Source organism: Seriola lalandi, unplaced genomic scaffold, assembly GCF_002814215.2.
Source record: "Seriola lalandi dorsalis isolate HSWRI2012SDOR001 ecotype SW California unplaced genomic scaffold, Sedor1 jcf7180002054519, whole genome shotgun sequence".
NCBI classification, from domain to species: Eukaryota; Metazoa; Chordata; class Actinopteri; order Carangiformes; family Carangidae; genus Seriola; species Seriola lalandi.
Window position 1 is genome coordinate 1255758 of NW_019525072.1, and position 7475 is coordinate 1263232.

The following is a 7475-nucleotide window of genomic DNA, read 5'->3' on the forward strand; positions in this document are numbered from 1 at the left end:
TACTGAAAACTGAATATCTTGAGTTTTAGATTCACCGATCAGACAAAACACTTTAAAGATGTCACTGTGGGAACTCGTGACATTTAATCAACAACAGGTTAAAAAAGATTGATCGATTATTTGAAGATGAAAACATTTGGTCATTTCAGCAGCACCTGCTGCCCATCAGCGGTGCTCATGGTTTCAGCTCAAGTTATTCAGTGTGTGAACAGCAGAGGGCAGGAAAGCTTCATAGATGATATTTAATCTGTCACAGCAGGATGTATGTTTACTTCACTGCTGTTTTTTAGGAAACACCTCTTTGCTACTTATTGGTCTTATAGAGATTCTGTTGTCATGTAAAATCTGCCGAATGCTCCTTATCTGCTAATATTTTTTTTTCTCCCTTTGCTGCCATTTGTCATATGAACAGACGTTCTTAAAGTCCACTGAGCTGTTTGAAATAACCCGCAAGTCCAGCAATTGGAAAGGAAAGTGTAGTGGCATTAGCTGACCAAAGACATTTACATAATAATATTTAATAGGCAGAAGCTGAATTGGGTGCAGCTACTGGAGAAGACCTCCTCAACCTGCTGCAAAGAGCACGTCTCGCTACAACACCTAATTACCTTCATCAGATGCCAAGACGTGGTTACCTCTGTCATTTCACACTTTGTCAGAACACATCAGTATTCAGTGCTGCAATATCACCACACCTTACTATTGAACAAAATGATGCACTATATTTGATCTCAACAGTTGTTGCATCTTGCTGCATAAATTTACATATTAATGAGGAAAGTAAATTTTTTCCAACTACTAGAAGCACTAAATGCCTTACGTGGGATTTGGAGCTCATATTTGTACCATCTGCTAATATGTGAAAGGCTCTAATAAACATGTGCTTATATGTGTTTTTAATTGATTAGATATTAATGATAGTGGACGTTTTGGATATATGAGAACTGAATATTTCTTGGTCATTTTGGCTAAAAGCAGTATTTTACTTTTTAAATTTTTTAACTTCCTTAACTTTCAAGGTTAGCCTACTCAGGAAACTTCATAATAACGCAGAAATCTGAGTTATTATTATGATTATTATTATTATTATAAACACATTTTCTAAGTGTCTGCAGTCACCGAGGAGGAGAGTGAAAATCAAAGTTAATTGTAGAAAATGGATGTTTGCACAACACTGTCAAACATCTTTGTGTTTCCCTGATGAGGTGCAGTGTTTTGTTGCCTTGTGAATACTGTTATCAAAATGAAGAAATCTGTCAGTAGAGAACGATTCTGCTCAGATTTCGACAGATTTATTTTTAAGCAATTATTGCACAAAAAGCAAACCAAACGCTGCTCTCCTCCGGTCCCTCCTGTTTCAAGAGAAGCTGAACAAAACTCTGTGTTAAAAGGGTTTATAGAGACTGAGGATCAAAATAGAAAAACTACATTTAAAAATAGGAATTGTCTCGCTGTGGTTGCTGGAAGGGTGAAATTTCTCTGGGTGTGGGAAACATTCAGTGTCTGATGTGTTTAGGACAGAGGCTTTTCACTTCATGCTGCCTCCATGTCGCAGAGGATTTTACTCCAGGTCTTGACGAGGCTTGTTGAGGCGTGAGCTCGATGCACCTGGTCCCTGTGACAGCACATCCTCCACTCGGGCGAGCCAAGCAAGCATCTTGTTCATCTCGATGATGAATGGGGGACATGATCTCCTTTGTGTCGTTTGAAATTGTTTCAGGGTGCTCTGAGGCTTTCTGACTATCGGCTGTTGTGTCAATTGAGGAGACACTGACAAACTGTTTCTGGATAAAGCGCAATGACTCTGTGTGTGTGTGGGGAGAAAATGATTCAGCCCTGCTGGCCATGAAATGTTCATGGCCACATTTCATGGCCAGCAGGGCTGAATCATTTTCTTCAACATAATATCACCCTGTACTGGCGGTGTTTTGTTAGTAGTGCTGAAACTCTTCACCACATCAGTCAACAAAGTAAGAGCATGGATGGATGAGTAAAAAGTCTGCAAACATCAAGGTTTGTCTATTTAGTGCTTCATTGTAGTGAAATGGATTTTTTTTGGCACATTAAAAACAGTGACCACTATATTGATACAGTTATAAAATTGATGACATGCATACAACAGGTGTCTGTTATAGGTGAGGACACGCTTCCCAGCTGGAGATTTATGTGCGGGGGGGGGGGGGGGGGGGGTATCACAATTTCCCGGTATCACAAATGTCATTTTGCAGCACAGCAGGAAAACAGGAGAGCAGACCAGAATGTGCCCTGGTTGTGTGTGATGCGCTAATGGAAAAGTTGTGAGATGCAGGGTAACAGAGGCAGACACCTTGTGCTGAAAAGCTTCAGAGCAAAAACACATAAGTAGTTTTCACATCCATGGCTGAAATGTACATTTTCATAAGTAGCTTTTGAGGGATTTCTTTTTTTCCAAAGTTGATTGCTATGGTAACACGGTAATGCGTGTCTGAAACTGAATCACTAATGCAAAGTGCTCATTTGAGAACTTCACTTCACAGATGGTGAGGAACCATGGAGCAACTCATCAGCTCAGATTTGCATCATCTTCACTTGAGATTGGTTCCCGACTGGTTCCCCAGCAGCACCCCTACACAACTGACTCTATTGGCGCCAACATATTTATTGAAAGATGACTTGGCACAGTTGGTTAATCATTATTTTCCCAGTGCAGCAGCTGCAAGCAGCAAGCAGAAAAAATGAATTTATTGTCCAAACAAATATGGGCCATACCACACCACACACTGTACTGTATATGATGAATTTTAAATGTTTATGGCTCTAATTCTAAGAACTGTAGTGTCATTTAGGTCTTTGGATATTACCATGGATGAAAACCAATGAAGAAAGCCATTAATTACAGCCATAAAAACACTGGAAGCTCCATGACTCAGTAAGAGTGCTGAAGCTCAGTAGGTAAGATTTTATTCTAAGTATTAAGAATACTTGACACTCACTGGGGTCTGAGAGTGGAAAAGAGTGGATGGGAACAGCTCTGGCTGAGTGTATGGGACAGAGTAAAAGCTGATTGCAAGCTCTTGTGTGTAAAATGTGCACATAGCGCTCAAATAAATGGGCCTTGACTTCAATGAGATTGAATTCAATTGAATATACCTTTTCACAAAATGAGTAGAAGAATACAGAAGAGTAAAGGGAGCTTAGACAGACCTCGCCCTTAACTCGTGTCGCTTTCAACACAATTCAGACTGATTCACACAAACTTCAAACTGAACAATTCCAGTTTTGATTTATGTTGTACTGAAGATAAAAATTATTTGCACCCTATGCTGGTGTTGGGTGGAAATAAATATGCAACAGACCAATCGGCAACCATTCCAGTCAAATAAGCAACAACAAAATACTGGCTATTACACTGGCTATTAAAGTATTAAAACTATTAAAGTATTGTTCACATACTTTAATGAACAAATCAGTGTTACCACTCATTAAAACTGCTTCTCCTTCTGACTCTGACAGCACTAATAAATACCAACGGACCATTCGATCAGAATCTGTGTACACAGTCTATGATTACAGACAGGCAGGCGGACAAAACCAGGCTTCTCGTCTCTAGCCAAACACCATAGCCAAGTGTTGGTGGCATTTTTATGAGCTCTCGCTGACTTGCTAATTAAGCTCACGTTAACTCCGTGGGTTTGGTATAAATGTCAACTTCAGCTGACTTTTGAATGTTTCCAGCTGACTGTTTAAACCGAGAATGTGGTGAAAGAGGTCTTAAACATGCACAGGTTGGCCAAACATTGTGCTAGAAGAAGCTGTAAGTCACTTTCAAAGTAGTAATAAATAACGCTAGATTTGAACACCATTGGCTCACAATTGTACATTGAGAATTATTACTCCCAACAGAAAAGCTGTGGAGGTTAAAAGGCTCAGAAAACACAAAATAAAGTATTAAATCTATATCTATGGATAATATTTGACTTTATACATTTGGCACACATCTTATACCACTTCCTGTTTGGGCAAAAACAAAAAGTACATTGATTTCTTACAAAAAAAACAAAAACTGCATATTATGACAATTAGTATATAATATATAGACCTACTGCATACTGTTACTGGAATTGGAGTCTTTGGCCAGTCTGTAAGATCTTCCAACATCTCTTGATGAAAAAAGAAGGAAATATAGCCCCGTGTCTTCTGTCCACCAAAGGTACAAAATTGTTGATGTTTCATAAATGCTTAAAACTAGTGTGGAGGATTTATGAACCTTTTATCCCTTGAAACCAATATTTAGTATTGAAATTTTGAAATGAAGAAGTCAATAGGTTCCTTTGGCTCTTTCTCTTAAAATGAATAATATAGTAAACATAGAGTATACAAACATGATTTCACAAGACATCACAAAAACACAACGTTGTTCAATATATTGGATGGGAGGGATTAATGATTGTCAAAAACAGAAGCTACAATTGTTATGAAGATTTTGTTTTGTCATTCAGAGTTTTTTTTTCTCTCTTTTTTTTTCAGCTTCCAACAATTGAGTTGTCATTCTTTTGTGCTGTGTCTCTGCGCTCCTGCTTGTAATTATCTCTGCTTCTCAATTATCCAACCCCAGATTCATATTTCAACAAGCCCAAGAGTACAGGTGAGTGTCTGCTTTGACACTAATCAAAAAGAAGCCACTCCAGGTCAGTCAGGCTCAGTCAGAAGTTAGGCGCACCTCTATGTCTTATGCACCATTCCTCTAGTTGTCAGTCAAGAAAATGCTACTGGCTGTTATCAAGTGTTTTTGAAAGGTTCAAGTAAACATCAAGTAAAATCATTCATCAGTGAACCTTCAAAACCAGTGATCAAGTAGGTTTCAAGCAAACAGAATTAGTGTTCTAGAAATCTGGAAATCTCATTAGTGAATAGAGACATGTGGTCAATAGGGATCATTCGAGTATTCAGCGAGATGCCTCTTTATGCCAGAATCAACACAATTAATACATTTAATATTTCAATATTATATATCACCAGTGGAGTTTAATTGCTCTCTGGGTGAAAGCAGGTACTTATTTTGCAGGAGCATTAACCACATGAGTTTTGTTTGCATGCATACACAAAGTAACCCACACAAGAACATCAATTCTAACAACAATACAAGCTGCATTTCTTCAAGTTTTGCTGGAATGAAGACTTGAGCTTTTTGTTTTCAAGTGAACAACTGATGCTGCTCAGAACATTTGTAACACACATGTAAACATATAGCATTATAAATCAAGTATTCATTAGATTCATTCTTCATTCGTTCTTCTTTCTGAGTCCAAGGGCAGACTTAAATGGTTTCAGAGTCGCCTGTGGGTTCACAATCTTCTCAACAGCTGCAGATGTCTGAAAACATTACTCTGAGGCACAGAAAGTATGATTTAAACATAAAAAACGAAGTCAAATGTTTCAGTAATATACCAGCATTTTTATTCCCTTCCAATGATGAAGCTTTAGATTCAAACTAAACAAACTTTCCTGCGTTTGTTCTCCTTTCTTCTACTGTTTTAATCACGCAGAAGCAATAACTTGCTCATGGCACTGTGAGCACTATCCATCTGTTGTTTTGATGATGTTTTGTTTGAAGTGGCGTTTCCGAGGGAAATGAATGCTTCCCTCTCTCGCCGATCAATTATGTCAGTCAGCTGTTTGCTGAAGGATTCTACACGGAGCTGAGGGTTCTTCACTGAGTATCAGTGTGACATTATAGATTGGGGTCAAAACAAACTCATTCATACCTGTATTGACAGCAGGCTTGAGCAGCCCAGTTTTCTAATAAAGATCTTTTGAAAAAGCACCGCCAAATCCGTACAATCATTGCTTTAGTATCATTACATCAAAGTATGTCAGAATCACACATAAGTGGACGTGAGTATGGAGCTGGATGCTTGAACAAATACCAGTAATTGAATTTATAGTATGAGGAAAAATGCCAATATACCTATAGTCCTAGTGGGCCATTGTTGCCCCGAGCTCAGGGCAATGGTGGCATTTCTCCTGCTTCCACAGCCCAGTCTGACCACCATGGAGAGAGCAAAATGCGGTTTAATATCATTTGACACATCTAAACTGTCGGTTCTCACAAAATGGCGGAGCACAAATTCTGACAAATGGAAATATTGTCAACTTCAGGTGCCTTCAAAAGCTGCACAAAAAGTGCTCTGAAGGAGATGCCTGCAAGCGGACACTCTGCTCGGCTTCTCTTTTTTAGGATCCAAAAAAAGACACTGGCAAACTGAAAAAAACAAGCCCAGTGGATGCACACCCCAAGACAAATTTGTAGTGTTCAGCGTTAAGTGCAGACACGACATCATCTGCATTGGTTTCTATGACAACCAGAGGATAATGGTACACACTGTGTAGCTGGGACTTGAACTGACCCGTGGTGACAATTTGCAGTGTAACTGTATTATTTTCTATCTGCAATCAAACCTTATTTCACTCCTGCCATGAGCCTTCTGATGAGGCTAAATCACTGTTTAGCTTTGGATTTCTTTTCTCATCAGACACCCCTCTCACTCACAGTCCCAGAGCTCAACGCAGAGCTGGTGAGACAGCTTTCAGTGCACCTGCCTGATGAGGGATTTGTTCCAACACCATGGTCATTCCTAGCGCACTGAAAACCATAATTTTCAGGTCAGATTTCACATAAAGAAGTAATTTAATCAATAAACTTTGTCATCATAACCAGGATAGTGGTTCTGTGTCGCTTTGAGCTGAATGCTATCATCAGCATGTTCACCTGCTCATAGTGACAATGCTAACATTGTTGAAACATGTTGATGTTTGTGATCTTGAACCAACAGTATTGGACAAATTGAAGTTGACCTGATGGTGGCGATAGAGGAGAAATCAGGTGAATTCCAAATTCACTTGGATTCCTCCTCCGGTAACCATGGACATCTGTACCAGGTTTCATGGTAATCCATCCAATATGATGCTAGCAAGGCTAAAATTGATTCTTGCTAAACATTCATTGTTGTGAATTTAGTGTTTAGTTTTTCTGTTTTTTTTTTTGTTTTTTTTGGCCCGTGTACCTAGCAACAGCTAAACACCTGCTGCTGTAAACAAACATTTGTCCACGTCAAACTATGGCCACCAAAAGTGCTTGTTTTTGCAAATGACAGTAAGATCCTTGTTTAACCAGAAACACCTTTTATATCGCTCTGTTCAAAGACACCAGACTCCATTGACACAAACAGAGGTTGCTGGCCCGCTGCCTCCATTGGTTACTTTGTTTGTGTTACTGTGTGATACATGTATCTCAATACTTTTTCCCCCACTGAAAGTCACACAATAACACAAGCAAGCTAACGGATCAAGGTTGGATTATGTTGCAGCAGCTTTGTAGCAGTTGCTGGGTGTGACGTTCTAGCTCAGTAGACGAGCGGTTGCAAAGATTTTTGGGAAAATAAGGCCCAGGTTAAAAAAATCCCAGCTTTACCCTTTAAGCACTTTGAAAGGAAAAG